The sequence below is a fragment of the Mus caroli genome, chromosome 7 (genome assembly GCF_900094665.2).
Source record: "Mus caroli chromosome 7, CAROLI_EIJ_v1.1, whole genome shotgun sequence".
Taxonomy (NCBI): Eukaryota; Metazoa; Chordata; class Mammalia; order Rodentia; family Muridae; genus Mus; species Mus caroli.
The window spans coordinates 113718081-113740665 of NC_034576.1; positions in this window are offsets into that span (position 1 = coordinate 113718081).

Sequence of the window (22585 nt, forward strand, 5' to 3'; positions counted from 1 at the left end):
CGTTTCTTGTGGGTGATTTTGGGGTGTCGCCTCTCCTGAGTCAGAACGTGAGGGAGTCCTCACGTTGTGGGTCTTTCAAGAACAAGTAATAGTCATAATTATAGGATAGAGTTGAGGATCAGCCAAAATACGAGTTCACAGGGAATTTCACATCCATTTCTCAATCTAACCTTAGCCACAGTTCTGTAAAATGGGGTTAGAAACTTTTCAAATTTTAAAGGTAGGGAAACTGAGGCACAGAGCTGGCCTTGGCCTTGATACACTTCTTGTTCATAGAGGGTCATAGTCTTCTGGGAGTTCCCAAAGAAGAAAGGATTGTAAGAGTCAACAAACATGCATATTCATGCACAAGACATTTTCAGAAGACACTATTTGCTTATTTGGAAAGTGAAAATGGAAGGCAGAAGTGGGCAGAGTTGTGTAACCAGGATGCCAGCACCCATGTTATTGGTCATCGCAAATAGATCAAAGACAGGAACTGAATAGGTAAGCTGTGCTTTATTCAGGGAGCCATTGGTATAAGAAGGAAGTGGTTAACACCCTTTAAAAAATTGACTTTCCTCTCATTTCCAACCAGGAAGATTATAGGTGAGGAAGGTATAAAGGTATCGTTTGGAGAGGTCATTCTCGAACTCAGTCTTGCCCCTCTGGTCAGATGGTCAGCTACATTTCTGAGACTTGTGATGTCTATGCCTTTGTGGTCATCAATCCTTGCACTTTCCCCTCATGGTCTGGATGTAAGAGCTCAGACACTTCTTTGAACTCTAATTCTAGTTAGCTATCTGCCCCCTGTCAACTCAGTATTCCTGTGATGGTTATTATCATGATATAACCAAGGATCACCTGGTAAGAGAGTCTCAAAGAACTATTGTCTATACTGACTAAACTGTAGGTATGTCTGTGGGGGATTGTATTAATGAGTTAGTTGTGGTGGGAAGACCCAGTCCACTGTGGGTAGCACCATTCCCTAGGCAGGGTGGGGGGGGGGTTCTGAACTATATAGGTGTGGAGAAACTGAGTTGAGCAAGTGGGAAGGAAGAGGGATGCATACATTTCTTTCTCTCTGCTCTTGACTGTGAATGTGACTAGTTATTTAAAGTTCTTGCTTTGATTTTTCTACAATGATAGACTATTGTCTAGAATAGTAGGCTGAAATAAACTCCTTTCTTCCCTAGTTGCTTTTTATTTCATCACAGCAAAAGAAATGAAGCTAGAACAATTTCTTGAGCTGGGAAATTTCTGGGCTGAAGGTTAGCTCAGAACCAACAAACGATTAAGAATGCATACATGCTAAGCTATTAATACCACATATGTGCAGATCCTTTCTATAATATGGAATATTAAAAGTGTCCCACATATTTACCTCATTCCCCTATCAGATGATATTTAAGGAGAAAAATCAATAAGGTGACTGTCAATGACTGAGTTATTATAGGCTACTGCAGTTGGTGCTCTGGGAACCCTCTAGAAATGATGTGGCCATTGTCTTGGAACTGTCACTAGAAAGCAGGGTGGATGGGTACATATCCACCCTCTGCTACCCCACTTGAACATTGCCTTTTCTGCATCAGGTGACTGCTTGTAGCCAGATCTCAGGTCACCAGCAAAGTAGAGAAGAAAGACCTGTGCTTGAGGACTGAGAACCATCTTGACAGCCACAGGCACATCCAATGGACAGGGTATGGAGTGGCAGACAAATACCAAAGAACAAAGAAAATGGGAAGCCTATGTGACCATCATAGGCTTCTTCCCCATGGGAAGGAGATAGTCTTACTCCATGCCTAGGGCAATGCTTCATTTTCTAGAAAGCATCAGAACCTTGGCCCTTTATCTTCCATTTCTACAGTTCTGGTGTCTTCCTTCCAGACAGACTTCCTTCTCTTAATCACTGACTGTTTGGGGGAACCTACAAGACTCAATAGTACAAGGAAGTCTTGTTTAGGCTCTAGTGAGAAGTGTCCTCTAAGGCTGGCTCTCCTTCATTAGGGAACCCCACACCCCATTCTCACTGACCTGTAGTTGTAGTTGTCTCTGCACCCTGCCACATGGTCAGTGGGAACAACTGGATGACACAGAACACTTTAATTTTGGAAGCCACTGGTTTAGAGTATACTAACAAATGCACCCACTGGTTGGAACATTATTTACCACTCATCTTGTCTCTACCTCAGCACTGACTGCACCTTGAGAGGAACAGTCCCCACTCCATGGCAGAGATCTTTCCCTTTAGTCTGGGAGTGACAGGAGAACTACTCCCAAGGATGCTGCAGAACCAAAGGACAGAGGTGTCAGGAAATTGCCTGGGGATGACTAAAAGAAAGGTCAGAGAGTTTGCTGGAATGTTTAAATGACATATTGGAGAGCCAAGCCAGTTGCTCAATGGCATCTATTTATTTATTCATTCATTCATTCATTGTGTGTATGTTTATGTGAATGTGTGCATATATATATCCAGGCAGAGGCTGACATCAGATTGTCTTTCTTAATTGCTTTTCACTTTGTCTTGTCTTATCTTTTCTTTTCTGTATTCCTCTCTATCCTTTTTCCTTTTTCTTCCCTTCCTCCCTTCTTCCCTTTCCCTTCCTTCCTTCCTTCCTTCCTTCCTTCCTTCCTTCCTTCCTTCCTTCCTTCCTTCCTTCCTTCCTTCTTCTTCTCTTTTGATACAGGGTCTCCCACTGAATTTGGAGCTCACTACTTCATCTATACTTGCTGACCCGTGAGCCCCAAGGATTCCCCCCACTTCTGCTCCCCAGTACTGGCTTACGAGCACATGTATCTATGATCAGCTTCTCACATGGGTGCTAAGAAGCCAAGCTCATGTTCTCATGATTGTGCTGCAGCCATTTTTCCAACTGTGAGCCATCTCCCCAGCCAGCAATCTTCATTCTGCAGAAAGTGCTGGCTAGGGGCCTGTGATGGGGGCTGGAAGCCTGGCCTTGTGATCTGTGTAGAGGAATTTTTAATCTATCTTGAAGTCAGTGGGGAGCCATTGGGAGTAATGAGAAGGACACTGACCAGTGGTTTTTAAGGCATTTCTCGCAGGCATTTCTCAAAATGATGTTTGTGTGGATGAAAACCAGAGCCAAGGAACCTGGAAAGGAGATTGCTAGCATGTCTAAAACACTGGCTGGGGTTGGGGAGCCCCGTATTAGAACTGACTTTTCCCACAGGAGCTTCTTGCCTCGAGGCATAGGAAGGTTTGGTTTTGAGGGGACTTTAGCTGTTTTCTTTTAGACTCAGTACTTTGACAGCATGGGGTAAGTACTAGCTGTATGATCCAGTTCATTTCCCATTGTATTTAGGATGCTCTTGAACACTCCCAGGACACCTGCCCTTGAAAGATATCCTCCTTCACTCCTTAACTTGGGCATTCCACTGGGACTCTGGCAAGCTTCAGTTCACTGATACACATCATCAGGGGCTGCTGAGCCATTTAAGCTTTGACTATCTCTGCTTGAAAGGCTGGAGATAAAGTTTCCCACTGCTTGGAGAGGAGGGCGCTCAAACGATTTAGGTTTCTGCTGGTCACACCTCACTTGCAATCCTGCCTAAATCCCCCAATGGTATTTCTACAACTCAGAAATGAGTGGATTATCAATCATAGGGACATCCATCCCTTAAGTTCTTCTTGATCTCCACTATGAATCTGGTCCTAGGGATGACAGAGCTCATTTTGCTCCTTTCACATCAACACATCCCAAGCTCTTCACCTATCCATAGATGGACTTGACTTTGGTAAACCCAGTGTCACTTCCCCAGTAGGCAAAGGCCATGTTCCCCTGGGTAGTCAATGATCTGGCTAGCTGGGGGTCTGGAGGAAGCATGGCTTCCTGTGTGTTTGCCTTCAAGTGCCTAAGTAAATTTTCAGGTGTCTCTGTGTTTCTTAGCTTTGAATGTCAACTTAGAATTGTCTGAGCTGTTATTCTCAACTGGGAGAGTGCCTAGAACAAGTAGACCTGTGGACATGTCTGTGGGGGATTGCCTTGATCTTAATTTGAGGTAGAAAGATCCACTCTGAATGTGGGCAGCACCATTTCACGGGATGAGCTCTGGGGTGCATGAGGGTGAAGAAAGCAGTAGCCTCAGACTGGGAACATGGGTCCATTCATCTCTTCCTGGTCTTGACTGTAGGTTTGATGGGACTAACTTCTTGAGTTCCTGCCTTCAGCCCGGTCCCAGTGGTAGGATGAAGCTTAGAATTATAATCCAAATAAAACCTCCCCTCCCCTGAGTTGGTTTGGCCAGGGTGTTTTGTCACAGCAACAGAAATAAAACCAGGACCCTGTCCAAAGCTACAAGGTTAGGGATCATTTGTAGGAGAACTCTGCTGTTTTAAGTGTTGAGAATGGTACTGCACCAGCGATCCTTTTTATTGTGCCCCAAAGTCTTCAGCAGACGCTACATAACTTGAAAGCAGTGGTTACACTAGAGCCCAAATCACCACTCAGCTCAAACCAGCCCTTGGCCTGGGGGATGGTTTTGCAATTAAGTATGCAGTGTGGTTCTTTGCTGATAATCCCCTTGCTGAGGCTGGTAGGCAGATCCAAAGCTGCTTCTCACCAGAGAGCTCCTTTCAAACCCCAAACTGGGCTTTTAAAGGAGACAAGTCATTCTTTTTGTCCTGAATAGCTAAAAACTATCAAAATGAATATTGTAAAGAACAGCTTTGGCACTGCAGGATAGCTCGTCTCCTGAGGTGTGGATGTGGGGTGTAGGCTCCCAGGGGAGCAGCCTGAAGATGAAAGGGGAAGTAGAGGAAGGTCAGGGACAGGATGGGGGAAGACACAATCAGCTAGAGCTCCAACTGTTGAAAGAGACAGTCCTTCTGTTGGGAACAGAGGCAGCACCCCAGAGATACCGAGGTTCCTAACAGGGGGAACCTCTCAAGATCTTGGATCAGGGTTCATACTGATGCCATCTAATATGTAAGATGCATTTACTGTATACTGACACTATTACAGGTAAAGAAATCAAGGCAGAGAGAAAGAGAGAGAGAGAGAGAGACAAAGAGAGAGAGAGATCACACAGACACACAAACACACATAGAGACACATACATAGAGAGACAGAGAGACACACAGAGAAAGAGACAGACAGTCAGACAGACAGACAGACAGACAGACAGACAGACAGACAGACAGACAGAGATAGTTGCTAGGCTTGAGGCTGGAGAATGGTGAAACTAGGACTGAAAGCCGAGAAGTCAGTCTGCTATTTAACAGGACACCAGGGTGAGTCTGGGAGGAGATTTTGCCTTGCTCCAGAAGGATGACCTGGGCACATTGCTTGGCTTCTTGATTCATTTTTTTAAAAATCCATATACACTAGCAGAAAACAATGGAAGGCATGAGAGAAAAAAAGCTCGTGATCTGGGCTCTGCACACAGGTGAAATGTAGTCATTTATTTTACCCTTAGCAAGAGAAAGGAGCTGAGACATTGGCTTTTCTGAGAACCAGACAGTGTGCCAGAGACTCTGGGGTCCTAGAAGAGCCACTGAAGCTAGAGAGAGAAGAAATGAGGTAGGACAGAGGATTCTAGAGAACTGCATCTGGGCCCTTTCAGTATCTATTCAGTGGAGTCCAAATTCTTACCTCTATGAAGGCCTTCTGTGAAAATTTCTGGGATGTCTGCACATGACTTTGGAGTCCAGCAGTGGAGTGCTACTGCTGGCTGATTATCTATTAGCACTCAGAGCTGTGTGATGCCACAGAGTCCTTCCTGTGTTTTTTCCTCCTGCTCCCTAGGTTTCCACATTCAAGTGCAGAGCTACCTCTATGTGCCTAACCTCTTTGACCCCAATCTCACCATGCTGTGAGCCAGCTCATTCCAGGAAGAGGCAGGACTCGCCTTTGCAAGGCACTGGATATATGTTTGTTGGGTTGAATGAAAGAGTCATTCTTCCAGCTGTTTTGTATAACCAGCCCTGTATGAGAAGGTGATTGGACCATATTATTTGGGGCTGAGCTATCTTGGTACCCTTGAAATACCCATGTTTCCAGGGATGGGATTCCTGGAGAAAAACTAACTTGTACAGATAGGCCAGTATGTCTGAGATACTGCATTACCTTCCCCGTGGGCCAGACCCATGTTTAACCTTGTCTTAAATGTCCATTAAATCTCAGGAGTGGTTCCAGGAAGTTGTTTGGAACCTTGAGAGAATAGAATTAACATCAACTTTATTCTTCTGGCACTGACAATTTGGTTGGCAATAAATCGCTTCTCCACTAAGAATATAATCAGTCCTCGTCAGATTAGTTCTCACTGGGAGCTGTTCTGAAATCCTTTCTGTGGCTGAGATCAGATTGGAGTAGCGGGAGATAAAAAGAAATTAGAATCCTGAATGATGAATCAGATGACCAGTAAGAATGCCTAGAACAAGGCAGAGAAGTCCGAGGTTCCCCCCACAGTCTCATGACAGCTTGCAGGAAATCATATCTCAGCTCTACCTCAAGCACACATGCTGACAAAACAGGCCAGCCACAGGCTCCCACATACACCCCGTGTGCTTGGTGAGGTTCTGGCTCTGTCCACCCACAGTGGGTATAAAAGAGTCATTGAGGCAGACACAACCCATCCAAACATGTCAACATTATACATCTGGAGGAGACACCTAAGCCAATGGTCATACCTGGATCCCTGCCTTAGGTAAATAGGTTTCTGTGACTCCTTCTTAATGATGAACAGAGGACCCAGATAAACATACACACCATCTCTGAGGTACCTTCAGTCAGTCCACATCTCCTGGGCATCTTTCATGTCGGGGTCTGTGTGGTAGTGCTGACATCCTAACTTTGAAGGTGGCCATGTTGGGAGGCAAGGCCATGGTGGCAGAATCTTCATGAATTGGTTGCCACCAAGATTCCTTCCCTTTTTACCATTTGAGAAAACAGAAAGTTAATGTCTCTGAACCAGGACGTGGGCCCTCACCAGGCTCTGCATCTGCCTGGGGCGTCGGTATCAGACTTCTGCAAGAACAGGGAGATGAATTTCAATAAGCTCTTTAGTTTATGACATTTGTCACAGTAACCTGAATGGATTGAAATCTCATTTCTCATATCTGCCATGCTGGTCCTCAGGGGCAATGTTCTCCCAGTCAGTCTGATTTCTAACACACTGTATGCTAATTTGTAGGTCTCAGCTGTTGACCGACAAGTAAGTAGCAGAAGGGCTCACAGTGTCTCTTTCCTTATGGGCTTCTCCTAAGCGCTCATATTGTTGGATGGCTACTCAGTGGTGATTCTCAACCAAGGCAGCTTCCTTTAGGATGGGGTTCTCTGCTGAAGTTTTGTTTTGTTTTGTTTTGTTTTGTTTTGTTTTGTTTTGTTTTGTTTTGTTTTACTACAATTGATTGTATGCATTATGTGTGGTTGCATATTTCATTAGGACATTTTCATTTAAGTAGATATTGTACATTAATTGTGTATCTTCCAACATACCTGCTGCCTTCCCTCTCTTACACCCTGTTAGTCCCCTTTGTTTCTTAAGACAGTTTTGATTCTACTTCATGTCTCTTATATACATGTGATGTTCTGGATCTATATAAAATCCAGGAAATACATATAAGAGAAAGATATGATACCTGTTCTTCTGAGACTGGTTCAATTTGATCATTTCTGGATACACCCACTTCCCTGCACAAACCAGTAACTTGATTTTTCTTTATGGCTGAAAAAATTCCTATGTGTATATCCAGCTTTCCTTCTCTATTCCTCTGTTGTTGGGCACCTAGATCAGTTCTGTAACCTTCTGCTCAAGTATTTGAAAGCCAGTTACAGGCAGCAAAACAAGGTACCACAGATATGCAACCTTGTTTCTCTGTAGACTTTGAGAAGAGCAAGTCATTACTAAACCATACCTCCATACAGATTCGTGAATTGCTCACCAGCCAAGGACCCTTACTTTCACCCCCAGTGACCTCTTACTGCAGCTACTGACAGGACCACTGACTGCCCAGAGCCAGAGCTACCCAGGAGTCTAACAAGAGTAGAACAGAACAAAGCATGACTATCCAGGCATCAGGAATGCACCTTCAGTCCATTCTTTGGCTTCCTCTCATGAATCCTCTCATGAATCAGACTTCCTCTCATGAATGTAGTTTGAATTTTATGGCTGCAGCATTCCTGGGAGAGAGGTGGATTTTTAGTCCTTACAGTGGAAACCACACATTCAGGCCTATGGGATTTATTTTGTGGAAGCTTTGGCTTCCTATAAAAATGCTGCCTGGAGTTTTGTGGGGGCACATTTGGGGACTTCAACCCAGTTTAGCATTTTAAAGATCTAAATAAAATGTAAAGCATCTTGATAAAAATCTAGTTAGACTCCAGGCAAGAGGAAACATGGTCACATTAGTGCGTCAGGCACGTATTCCCTGGCACTCTCTCGCTTATGTAAATCCTTGCATTCTGGTTACTGGTCTCAGGAAACGACCATGTGTTTGCTTCCTTCTCTTTTATTCTTCTGAGACCTTTGGAGTTTCTGCGCCAGGCTTTTGATATTCAGTCCTAATTTTTATTTATGAAGCAGGGCATAGTCACATTTTGTCATGTGACACTGGAGGCTCCCATCACAGCTCTGCCAGAGAAGGGCTGTGTGGCTTTGGGTTCTTATTTCCGAACCTTGTTTTCTGCACTTGCAAACATGGAGCGAATAAAACTTACTTTCTTGGGGTTATGGGTGGATGAAGCTGAACAGTATTTACAAAGTATTTGTCGCTTAGTGAGCACTAACTAAGGGTAGTTATTAGCAGTCCCAAGTCAAGCTATGAAGATGCAGTGAAGGGAGAGAACATGGAAAAGCTGCTAGCAGTTGGAAGGACTTTCTCACTGTTGTGACAATGTTCCTGAAAGCAGGTGAGATTTCTGACAGTGTCCAGAGCCAAGCAGGACCAAATCACATGATTTCTATATCAAGAAGATGTCTGCAAAGAAACATGACCTCAACAACAAATTTAGTTTCCACCTTTAAGCTGTTCAACTGATGAGATGAAGTCCACCCTTGTTACTGAGGGTAAATTTTATGATCAGAGGTTGCCTGGTTGTAGATGTGAGCCTCACCCACAAACCTTTTTCCCAGCAGCAGCAGCCTAGTGTTTGACTAAATAGCTGGGTGTCAGAGCCCTGCCAAGCAGATGCATGACAAACTCTCATACTTCCCAGGAGCCCACACTTATGGGTACAGGATGTCAGTATCCTGGGAAAAGCATGTTGTAGCTTGTGTGTCCCAAGGCACATGTGATAAGGCTTGGTCTTCAGCATGCTGCGTCTAAGAGGTACTGGAAGTTTCAAGAGGTGGGGCTTGGTAGGCAAGATGGCTTAGTGGATATAGGAGCTTTCTGCCAACCTTGACAGTCTGAGTTCAATCCCTGTACCCAGATGGTAGAAGGAGAGAACAGACTCCTAGAAGTTGTCATTTGGCCTTCACATGAACACATGTCTCTCTCTCTCTCTCTTTCTCTGTCTGTCTGTCTGTCTGTCTGTCTCTGTCTCTGTCTCTGTCTCTGTCTCTGTCTCTGTCTCTCTCTCTCTCTCTCTCTGTATGCTCTTGAGAATGTCACACATACACACAAAGTAAGTATAATTAATTTTTTAAAATGAGGTGTTCAGTGGGAAGAATTTGGGCTCCTGAGAGTAAGGGAGGAGTCATAGCCTCTCCCAGGCTCTTCCTTTGCTTCCTTTCCAATAGGGAATGGTTTTGTTCTGTCCCATAAAGTTGCTGAGAGTTACTGCTCCCCACCACATGTCTAAAAGCAGATTATCTTTGAAATCACTGACTGGACTTCCAAAACTATGAGGTAATTCAACTTTTTCTCTCCATAAGCTGATTGATAGAGTATTTGATACAGGGACAGAACGCTGGCTAATTTGGGGTGTGCACTTACCTGCAAATCTGCCTGTACAGATGTTTTTTGGGTAGCAATGAAGACAAACAGACTTTTTTTCCCCCCACACAACCCTGGCTCAGACCCTACCATGACTTTCTTTTCTTTCCATTAGTTACTTTAATGTTCTGAGCCACACTGGAGTTGCAGCGATCTGCGTACAGGCAAATCTACTTCGCTAGAGACAGACCAGGGGTCCCACTTCTCCCTGCCCACAGTGTAAAGCACTGTTAAACTTACTGCTCTTGCTAATGATAAATTCTATAAGTTTATTGTAAGCACTTTTCTGAAGGTCATTTTATGCAATTAGGCCCAGACCCTGAGGATAAAGCAATGTGGATTTGTAATTAGCAACTATTGAACTCTCTCTTCTCACATGAGTTGCCGTGAGCAAAAGGACTTCTGGTCTACCAGAATTCAGATTACCTTGTATCAACACCGCCCATATGGAACATTCTAGACACTCTGAGATAGCTATGCAGAAGAATGCAGATTGCAGCTGATGGCTCTGGATCCTAGCCAGGGTGACTGAGATGCACGTACTGGAGTGTTACAACCACAAGTCTTGATGAACTATTTCTACTTGGCCACCTGAGCATTTTCTCTGGTGGAAGGGTGACTCATGACAAGCATATATGGCTGGTGGCTGGTCTAAAATTCAAGCCTTAATGAATGTGATTGGTTCTAAGAGGCAAGGCTGTGATTGGCCTAAACAAGTGGCCATGGTTGGTCAAATCCAATAGCTCTGATTGGTCAAAACACATGGGTATGATTGGTCTAGACACCTCTTTGTGAGCTTTATAAGCAGACTGTCCATTCATGTCACAGTTTTACATGCAGCTGACACTGCTGGCAAGTCCTGTACATTCCCAAACACAAAGTGTCTGCAACTGCTGTTTGATAACTGAAGGGATTGGAATGGTTGCAGTGGTTCTTGAGCCCCAGCTCCTCAGGGCAAAATACAAGCATAATACAGAGGAGACCTTGGGGTAACCTCTTGACAGCTGAAGAAGCTGTCAAGTTTGGAGAGCTTAGATCTTCCTACTGGTGAGCAGCCCTGAATCCACCTAGAGATACTGGATCCTAGTATGGCTAGGACTGCTATAGGAGACTGCCTAAAGATCCCTCTCGGTAACCCTATCTGCCTGCTGGTATCCCTGTGGGATAGGATGCCTAATCTAACTGGTGCTGGCAGCACCTGGATCAATGTCAGTTCCTGATCAGCCCCTTGATACTATTACTCCCAAGAAGCAGAGGGTGTCCTTGCTTATGCTCCAGTTCCTGAATGTATTCCCAGCAGAGGTAGTTCCCCTCTGGCAGCAGCTGATGACACTGAAGGAACAACGGAACAATTTGAGAGTCTACAAAGCAAGAAAAGAGGGAAGTAGATGTAGAGAGATGACCTTGAAACCCAAAGCCTACCAATGTTCATAGGTCCCACTCATTGCCGCCTCAGCTTGTCACAGACTGAGGGGAAAGAAAGCTGCTGGAGGTATGTGTTTGTAAAGCTTCTGATGTCCCCACAGTGTCTACACATGTGGAGTGTGACAGAAGCCTCAGCCAGCTGATGAGGGGTAAGCACATTCTGTGTCCTGTGTCTCAGCACAACTTAATTTGAGCTGAGTCTCCTCCTGCCGAGACCTAGTGCAGCTCGTCCTGGGTCTGCACTCTACCCTGGAATGTCTTCCTTTCTCACTATTCTTATTCTGTCAGTCCTCTCTTCTGCATCCTGTACACCACCTACAGCCCAACCAGTGAACATGCATGGGTGACTGCACACACACATGCACACACACACAGTCATGTGCCTGTTCTCATAAGCTTTGGCAGGGCATTTGGTACATTGAGCCTGGACAGTCTGACACTCAGAGGATGGCTGGGCTCCTTTCTAGGTAGCCAACATCATGTGACTTCTCTCTCTTAAAGCAAGGATAAAAGGATAAGAAGCTTGCTTTTATTAATAATTTTCTACATGGTTTTTAAAATATTGGCTTTATAAAATGAGATTGATGCTTTGAATTCTCATGACTTGGAAGAGAAAGTGTTACTGTCTTCACATTGCAGGTGAAAAAGTTGAGACCAAGAAGTGCTACTAAGAGGCATAGGCAGGGATTGAACTCAGGTAGCCTGATGCCAAAGGTCACCCTTAGCTGTAACACCCTGTCTGCTGCTAGCTCACAATTTGGTTGGAAATTTTGGTGGTAAGCGTTTTATTTGATTATAGATTGTAATTTGATTAAAAAGGAATATTTCAACTTCCAGGGTTAGGTGAAATTTCCCCTTTTTCTTTTTCCTTTTCCTTGTCTTTTTTTTCTTTTTCCTTTTCCTTTTATTTCTCTTTCTTTTTCTCTTTCTCTTTTTCTTTGTCTTTTTCTTTTTCTTTTATACAATGCACCATGATTGCAGTTTCCCCTCCCTCCACTCTTCCCAGTCCTCCCCCTTCATATCCATTTCATATCCATTGCACATCTGTTTCCCTTCAGAAAAGAGCAGGCCTCCCAGGGATATCAACCAAACATGGTATACCAAGATACAATAAGGCTAGGTATGTATCCTCATAGCAATGCTAGACAAAACAACCCAGTAGGAGGAAAAGCATCCCAAGAGCAGGCAACAGAGACACAGACACTCCTACCCCACTGTTAGGAGTCCCACAAACAACCGTAGCATGGATTCAGGGGCCCTATCACAGATCCATAAGGCTCCATAATTGGTCTCTTCAGTCTCTGTGAGCCCCTATGAGTCCTTCTTAGTTGATTCTGTGGGCTGTGTTCTTGTGGTGTCCTCAACCCCTACAATTGGCACCTACAATCAATCGTTCCTCTCCCTTTTCTGCAGGTGTTCTTGAGCTCCACTTAATGTTGGTCTGTGCATTTCTGTATCTGCTCCCATCAGCTGCTGGAGCAAGCTTCTCTAATGATGACTGAGCTAAGCACTGGGGGTTGATACATTTTTAAAAAATAAATGTTTAGCTGGGCGTGGTGGTGCACGCCTTTAATCCCAGCACTTGGGAGGCAGAGGCAGGCGGATTTCTGAGTTCGAGGCCAGCCTGGTCTACAAAGTGAGTNCCAGGACAGCCAGGGCTACACAGAGAAACCCTGTCTCGAAAAACCAAAAATAAATAAATAAATAAATAAATAAATAAATAAATAAATAAATGTTTGCCTTATTAGATTATAATTCATGTATCACATAGTCATCATGTTAAGTGTGAATTTAAATTCATTGAGCTATATATCAACATTTTATTTTATTTTACTATTTACGTGTTTATCTGTCTGTCTCTGTGTAGGTATGTGCATGTGCGTTCAGGTGCCCATGGAAGACAGAAGACCCCCTTGGAGCTGCAGTTAAGGGTGATTATGGGGCTGCCTGATATGAGTGCTGGAAACTGAACTTGGATCCTCTGCAATAGCAGCAATTGCTCTTAACTGCTGAGCCATCTCTCAAGCTGTGATTTTAAGCACACTTATCACTATATAGTTCCAGAACAGCTTGATCACCACCCAAGGAAAACTTTCAATATTACCCATCACTCCCTCTTCCTATTCCCTGTCATTCATCAGTCTACTTCCTGTCTCTCTGGCTTCCCATCCTGGGCAGTTGATCTAGATGAGATCATTACACGTGTTCTGTTGCAAGATGTTTCAGGGTTGGCCAAATGTAGCTTGCATTAGCATATCACCTTTTGTTTGGGTTAAATAGTTTACTACAGACTAGGCAGAATAACGGTTTCTAAGGTTCTCCATGCCTCTTTTACCTGTAATCTGTGTAAGTTACTTTATGTGACAAAGAGATCTTAAAGACATGATTTAAAGGGATTTTGAGATTATCTGATTATCCTGACAGTTCCTAATACAATCACAGACATCCTTAGTTGGAGGCAGAGGGATGTTTAACTACAGAAGACACGGTGGCATGACAAAAGATCAGAGACTGGAGTGGAATGTTTTAGGGATGGAGGATGGGGCCACAAGCTGAAGAATACAAGCAGCCCCCAGAGCTGCAAAGGCCAAGGAGATAGTCTTCCATCAGACCCCCCAGAAATAATAGCTTCTATGCCATCTTGACTTCAGCCAGTGACATCAATTAGGGACTTCCTACCCCAAGAACTAGAAGAGAATACGTTTATGTTTAGTTTTTTGAATGTCTTTTTCTAATTTACTATGGCAATGCTAAGGGGCTACCATAGACAGGAAGTGCTTTTATCCATTCATTAAGTGATGGCCATCTGGGCTCCCACTTATGTACCACGCTGGTCCAAATGTATATGAGCATTTGTGTGGATGTGTGTTTCCATGTTCTTGGAACACATATGGAAGAGGGATTTTGGGCAATGGGGTAGCTATCTCACTTTTGAAGTGTGTTTCTTATTGCAGATGTCTGAAGATTAGAGATATCAGTGTGGATGGCAAGCTGATGGTTGAACAAGATCACAACACTTTAGTGTCGGAGCTGTGGTGGTGGTAGGCAGCCTTTACATGCCAAAGATCATCTACAGTACTGAAGCTGCCACCTTGCACACATGCAACACTTGTGCAGTGTCAAAGGCAGTGGAGAAAGTTGACTGTGTGCTTGTTCAACATAGAGGTGCATGCTGCTTTCTGCAGCTGGTACTGAAACAGCTCAAATCAGACTAATCTGATTTTTTTATAAAGGTATTTCAAAGAACAGCCCAACAGAAGCAGATCATAGTAGTATGCATTAATCCAGGCACAGCACAGCTTGCTTGAGTAGCTCAGGAGAGCCAGGAGCTGAACACTGGGATGTTCGTGTTGATGTAAAGCTTAAGGAGGGTTCTTGTAGAGGGTTCTTGTGGAGATGTTACTATGTCTGCCTGCATGCTAGGGAAGCACTTTCCCACCTGCCTACATCCTCAGCCCATTTCTTTTTTTTTTTTTTTTCCCAATTTNTTTTTTTTAATTAGGTATTTTCTTCATTTACATTTCAAATGCTATCCCCAAAGTCCCCCAGACCCCCCTCCCACTCCCCTACCAACCCACTCCCACTTCTTGGTCCTGGCATTCCCCTGGTTCTTTTTTTTTTTTTAATATTTTTATTACATATTTTCCTCAATTACGTTTCCAATGCTATCCCAAAAGTCCCCCATAGCGCCCCCCACTTCCCTACCCACCCATTCCCATTCTTTTGGCCCTGGCATTCCCCTATATTGGGGCATATAAAGTTTGCAAGTCCAATGGGCCTCTCTTTCCATTGATGGCTGACTAGGCCATCTTTCGATACATATGCAGCTAGAGACAAGAGCTCCGGGGTTCTGGTTAGTACATCATGTTGTTCCAACAATAGGGTTGCAGATCCCTTTAGCTCCTTGGGTACTTACTCTAGCTTCTCCATTGGGAGCCCTGTGATACATCCAATAGCTGACTGTGAACATCCACTCCTGTGTTTGCTAGGCCCCAGCATCGTCTCACAAGAGACAGCTATATTTGGGTCCTTTCAGCAAAATCTTGCTAGTGTATGCAATGGTGTCAGCATTTAGAAGTTGATTATGGGATGGATCCCTGGATACGGCAGTCTCTAAATGGTCCATCCTTTCATCACCGCTACGAACTTTGTCTCTGTAACTCCTTCCCTGGGTGTTTTGTTCCCAATTCTGAGAAGGTGCACAGTGTCCACACTTTGGTCTTCATTCTTCTTGAGTTTCATGCGTTTAGCAAATTGTATCTTAAATCTTGGGTATCCTAAGTTTTGGGCTAATATCCACTTATCAGTGAATACATATTGTGTGAGTTCTTTTGTGATTGTGTTACTTCACTCAAGATGATGCCCTCCAGGTCCATCCATTTGGCTAGGAATTTCATAAATTCATTCTTTTTAATAGCTGAGTAGTACTCCATTGTGTAAATGTACCATAATTTCTGTATCCATTCCTCTGTTGAGGGACATCTGGGTTCTTTCCAGCTTCTGGCTATTATAAATAGGGCTGCTATGAACATAGTGGAACATGTGTCCTTTTTACCGGTTGGGACATCTTCTGGATATATGCCCAGGAGAGGTATTGCTGGATCCTCCGGTAGTACTATGTCCAATTTTCTGAGGAACCGCCAGACTGATTTCCAGAGTGGTTGTACAAGCTTGCAATCCCACCAACAATGGAGGAGTGTTCCTCTTTCTCCACATCCTCGCCAGCAACTGCTGTCACCTGAATTTTTGATCTTAGCCATTCTGACTGGTGTGAGGTGGAATCTCAGGGTTGTTTTGATTTCCTCAGCCCATTTCTTGTTGATCAAGTGCCTGCCTGAGATATTGTCATACTTTCAAATTTTTTTACCAGTGACTTTTATCAGGGAGGTAGTGTCACATGTAGCCCAACAATGGAGGCATGTTCTAGGGAGAGTCTCTGGATGCATATATAATTTGTGCTTCCAAAGACCTGCGTGGTAGAGTTTGGTGGTCTCTAGAGGCAACCAAGAGACTTGGGAAATGTGAACAGTATGGGTTACTGCTGGTCTAACATGGAATGCTGTTGATAAGCATTTTTATAAGTAGGTACAGAGAACAACAGACTGGAGGCTAGATATGGTGGCACACACCTTAATTCCAGCACTTTGGAGGCAGAGGCAGGAAGATCTCTGTGAATTTGAGGCCAGGCTGGTCTACATAGTGAGTTCCATTTCAGCCAGAGCTACATGGTGAGATCCTCCTTCAACAAACAAACTAACTAACTAACTAAACTAACTAACTAACTAACTAACTAACAAATAACTGGCCAAAGAAACTGTTTAGTGGTTTAGAGCACTTGTTGCTCTTACAAAGGACCTGGATTGTTTTCCAGAACTCCCATGGTGGCACATAACTAACCATAACTCTAGTTCCAGAGCTATCTCATACTCTTCTTCTGACCTCTCCAGGTACATATATACATGCTGGGAAAGCATTCATGCACATAAAATATATAAATAAATCTATACGGTAAAAAACAAAACAAAGCAAAAATTAAAAGTAGTGGAGTGTTCAGCCCTAAATGGAATATCCCCTCATCCCACGGCTTAGAGGGCATCCAGGAAGTGTAGGCACAAGACTTGTAAGTGCTAGAGGTAGTGGGCGACTACAGAAAGCAATGCTTTCTGGATATTATACCACAATTGCAGATATGGATGCCATGGCTGCTTGCACAAGACCTGCATAAGAACAAGCTGGACAAAGTCACAAATGAGGAAGAGTCATGAGGTCCCGCCCACTAGCTGAGGAGCTAGTGATATCTGAGGGCTGATGGGCGAGGAACTTGCCTGGCATAACAGGGAAGCTCAGGTCCAGAGAAGGAGGGTTACCTGCTGGCCACTCTATGATGAGTGAGACAGAGCGGATTCTGTGTACCACGCATCAATGGGAGAACTTGAGCAAGGGATTTAATTGGAGCCTCACACTTCCTGTTTAAAAGATAGAATAGAGAGCTATTGGCAGTTGATGGCTTCTGGGGGAAGGAAAGCCAGCTTTCTTTAGGGGTGTGGTCCCTGCTAAGTAGATCATGTTCCAGTGGATGGTCCTATACCTGTGAGTATATGGGAGCACAAACTGGACTATTTGTTTATTTTTAAAAAATAAGATAAGGTGGGAGTGCCCAGGAGTGTAGGGATGAATATGATTAAAACACAATGTACCCACATATAAAATCCTCAAGGAATTGATAAAAATATTATGTTTAAAAATAAGATATATAGAATGAGAAAGCAGGCATGTATATTTGTTACATTTATAACATTGTGAGCAAACACCCCGCAGAAACAGGTTTCCTTTGGCATATGGATTCAGAGAGATTTCAATTTGGCAGAGCTCAGAAGGCATGGCCTCAGAATCGGCTCCATCCATGGTCGCAGGAGCTTGCCTTGGCTTATTCATAAGGCAAGGACAGGGAACAGAGAAGGCAGGCTAAAATTAGGGACAAGTAAAGCTCCAAAGGTCCAACCCCAATGACCTACTTTCATAGCCAGGCCTCACCTCCCAAAGGCTCCACAATCTTTTAAATGAACCACCACCAGGGGACCAAGTGTCTGCACATTTGCTTGTGCAGACAGTCAAACTCAAGTCATGGCAGGAAGGTAGGGAACACAGCACAGGCATACAGCATGCCCCATCTGCTTTATGAAGACGAGTGAACTCTGCTCAGAAGTTTTCAGAAGATGACTGGAGGTTCCAGTATCCTCCTGCCTCAGTCTCCATTGAAGGGCTGGAGCCCCTAAGGATTCTGGTTACTGACAGCAGGGCCTTGGGTGAAGAGGTTGTTCATGCAAAGATTCTTTGCGGGGTCTGAGAGTCCAGCTTAGTGTTTCCCCAGTCCCACAGCCTCATGAGCCCCAAGGAGCAGTCCCACTAGGGGCTGCTTCCCTGTTGCTAAGCAACAAAATATTTGATATGAAGTTCCTGTTGATGAAGCTAATTGCAAAGGTTAATTGTCCTCTTGGAGATGAAAAGCACGTCAGAAATGTGTTTAGGAGCTGGTCTCTGAACTTCTGAGAGAACACAATTTCACGAGAAAGCCTGTTTTGTCAGACAGCGATGGTGCCTGCCCCTTGTTCTTCTTGCTTTGTTCATTCCGTAAGAGAGAAGTTTTCAAACTTGACAAAAAAGTCTTACTCTCTTCAAGGGAGGCTCTTCTGTGGGAACTTAGTATGTAGTTGAGATCATTGCTATCACTCCTGGAAAGGCAGATCTCAGCTGGGAGCCCCGCCCTTCCCATCCCCACCCACCTAGAGACACACCAGGCAAAGTCCCTCCTTTTCCCTCTCCTGTGCCACCCAACAGGCTCACCTGCTCTGTTAGACATTTCTGTATTTGAAGTCCTTGGGAGGTGAAGTCAGCCTAGGTCTATGTTTCAAGGATACAGCATAAAGCATGCTGCAGGTAGGCGCCCAGCAAATGCATCCGTATTAAGTCATTATCTGTCACGGACCTGGTGGATCAGGTGGCTGCAGCTAAAATAATTTGATTTAAAAACATCTTAACTGAGGTCTAAGCTTATTGTAGTCTCTGGGTTATGGGTTGCTTAGGGAAGTAGATTGGGATGTGGGAAAAGAGGAAACAGTGAGTTCTATCTCCATTGCTACTTTGGACAGAAGCCTCAACCTTCATGAACCTCAGTCATCCCCCCCACTGCCCCCCCCCCACCACCACCGTGTACAGCTTTCAGTGTTATCCTTACTTTCTACCTCTGAGACAGGGCCTTTTATTGTTCACCGGTTGTATCCCTGGCTAGCCAACTTGTGTACTTCTGGGGTTTATTATGTCTTACTGTAGTACTACAGACATGTGCTGCTGTGTTGGCTTTTCACATTGGTTCTAGGGATTTGAACTCCTGTCCTCGTGCTTGCCTGGCAAGCAATTTACCCACTGAGTACAGTGCCCAGTCTGGAGGAGGCTCTTGATAAATAGCAGAGACTTCTTTGCTGTATTGTTTCGAATGAGCTGAGCATGGCAGAGTAGCCTGCTTCACAGGTCCCAGTGCAAGAACATATGTGAAGACAAAACACACGTCAAATTAAATAAATAAATCAAAATAAAAAAATTTAAAGCTAAATTTAAGACAGAGGAGCTGGCTTAGTGGGTAAGTGGAGAGTGATAGAGTAGACCATCTCATTGTGACCTTTGGCCTCCATGTACTTGTGCATGTGTGTGAATACAAAGCGTGAACACGCACACGTGCGCATGAGCACACACACACACACGGGCTGTGACTTTCCATTCTTGACCTAGTGGTGAATGCAGAGCAGTGGCAAAGCCCGGCAATCCAGAGCCCTGTTATTCTGGATGCCACTGTGTGGCTCTGCTGGTGGCTAGGGAGCAGACCACACCTTCTTGCTTGAGAAACTTGCTAAAGTGGCAGGTTCCTTAAGCAAATTCATTTTCTCCATCTCCTGCTTTGGAGTATAAAATGACTGTGTTAACACGAGCGAGGTCTGAGCCAGGACTGGAACACTTTGTATTTAATATGTATCTGGGTCATAGTCCTATCTATAAGCCAAGTGAGTAAAAGCCGTAATACTGAACCTTCCTGGGGGTTCTCTGTGTACTGGATACTTGCTCAGTCTACACATGCTTTCTCATTTCACCCTCAGAGCCACCCCAAGAAGGACTCGAAACCATTCCTCCCATTTTCCAGACAAGAAAACCAAGGCACAAACCAAAAATATTCTCTCTGTCAGTGCAGCATGGCTTTCCACCATCCCACACCTCCCCATGCCCTACCTGTTTCCTGAGAGAGGGTTGTACTATTTCTGACCTGTGTCTTCAGAGCTAAATGCTTGTGCTGTGCCCACCATAGGGGGCTGGTAAGCCAACTCCATTAAGAAACAAAGCCGTCAGCAACATGGTATAAGGATGCCTACGTCTGCTTCTTGACTGATGGCTTCCCAGGGGTAAGACAACCTGACTCAACATCCGTGCTTTCAGCTGCTAATTGTATTTCTTGACTATGTTGTCCAAAGCAAGAAGCACGGATGCGCTTCCTGGAAGTCTGGCACAGCTTTTCAGAACAGCAGGGCCCAGATCAGCTTACTGGAAACGGTCCTTGGTCTCAGAAGGGCTTCAGATGGCAGCTGTCACGAGCCCTGGCCCCTACACATCTGTGGGGCTTGCCATTGGGATGTGTCCTGGAGCAAGGTCTATCAGTGTGATTGAGATGGCTTTGTTTCATCCAGGTCCTGTCTGAATCAGAAATGTAAGCCCCACAGAGGGCCTGCATTTGGTCCCTAGGCAAAGCCCAGAGTTTCAGATTTGAACTGGTGGTGAACTGATGCCTCTTTGAGTTATGGTAACGGTGGTGACCTGGTTAGTGTTTGTCAGACACAAGCTAGAGTCACCTAGGAAGAGGGAACCTCCAGTGAGGAACTACCTCCATCAGATTGGCCTGTGGGTCTTGAATGTTGATTGATGTGGGAAAGCTCAGCCCACTGTAGACAGTGCCAACCATGGTGGGTAGGTGGTCCTAGGTTATATAAGAAAGCAGGGTGAGTTGCTGGGCGTGGTGGCGCATGCCTTTAATCCCAGCAGTTGGGAGGCAGAGGCAGGCGGATTACTGAGTTCGAGGCCAGCCTGGTCTACAGAGTGAGTTCCAGGACAGCCAGGGATCCACAGAGAAACCCTGTCTCGAAAAAACAAAACAAAAGAAAACAAAACAAACAAACAAAAAAAAGGTAGCAGGGTGAGGGAGGCATTGAGAGCAAGCCAGTAAGCAGTGTTCTTAGAGGGCCTCTGCTTCAGTTCCTGTCTCCAGGTTCCTGCCTTGGCTTCCCTCAATGATAGAATGTCATTTGGAAGCATAAAATGAAACAAACCCTTTCCTTTCCAAGTTGCTTTCCATCAGAGTTTATCTCCACAACAGAGCCTCTGACTGGGACATGTGGCAATGGCAGGCATCACTGATTCAGCTCATGTGGACCAAATACTTCTTAGGCACACTTCTGGTCATCCATCACCTTTTCTACAAAGAACAGCCACCATGACAGTGACCAGTTTTGCATGGGTGTCTTTGCTCATTTTGTGCTTCTGTAGCAGAATGTTGGAGATGGTGATTTAGGAAGGACAAAGGGTATCTCTCATCGTTCCGGACGATGGGAATCCAGGAGTGAGTTGCTGGTCTCTGGGGAAGCTCTTCTTGCTGCTTCAGAAGAAAAGGCCGAATTTGCTTAATTACCACAATACCAGTCCCACTCACAGGATGCAATCCATGCAGCCTAATTACCACTTAAAGATTTCACATCTTAATATCATTACAGGGATAACTCAATTTCATCAGTTTGGGAGTGGAAAAGTATTCAGACCACAACAGTAGTCTTAATGTCTTTTTTTTTGTGTGTGTGTGATAAAATACCATGGCAAAAGTAAAGTGAGGAAGAAAGGACTTGCTTTGGCTCACAGTTGCAGAGGGACACAGTCCATCAGAGGGGAAAGAAAGGCAGCAGGCAGGGAACATTCAGGGGCAGGAGGCAGGCTGGTCACACTGTATCTGTACGTGGGAAGCAGAGAGAGAGACATCAGGAAGTGGGGCTGGGCTCTGATGCCTCAAGGCCTGGCCCCAGTGACTCACTTCCTCCAGTGAGGCTTCTATAGCCTTTCCAAACAGTGACATGACACCGTCAGGACACCAAGTGTTCAAACATTTGAGCCTATGGGGGGACACAGCACATTCAAACCACCACAGATGACACTGAGAGTCTCTCACAGGTGCAGCTTCATAGGTGCATGTTGCTCACCTCCTACCATGGGGGTTTCCTGTGGATGCCTCTGGAAGACTCTTTCAGCCCCTGAGTCCCACACGGGGAATATAGAAGTGCCATGGAGATAACATATCATAGATAACAACCTTGACTGATGGGAGATAAAAGTCATTGGCTATATTCTCTTTTCTTTCTTTCCCTTGATGGATCATCCTGAGACACTTTGTGTGGTATGAGGGCTCTTGGGAATGTTCCCACGGTGAAGCACTGTGAAACACTTCTATCAATAAGAGAGTTTTGTAGGTTTACTGTGCCCAGGCTAGAAGAGTCCATGGCATGGAAGAGTTAGTACCCAGACAGGGTCTCTCTAGGCAAAGGCTCCCCCCCCCCAATTGCTGATGTCAGCAGATTGAGCAGTGAAGAGCTAAACTAGGCTGGAATCAGAGTGATGAGAGCTTCAATCCCCACCAGATTCTGACCCACACCCGCTACGTTCCAAAAATGCCAGCCCTGACTGCCAAGCATGGAGGAGATG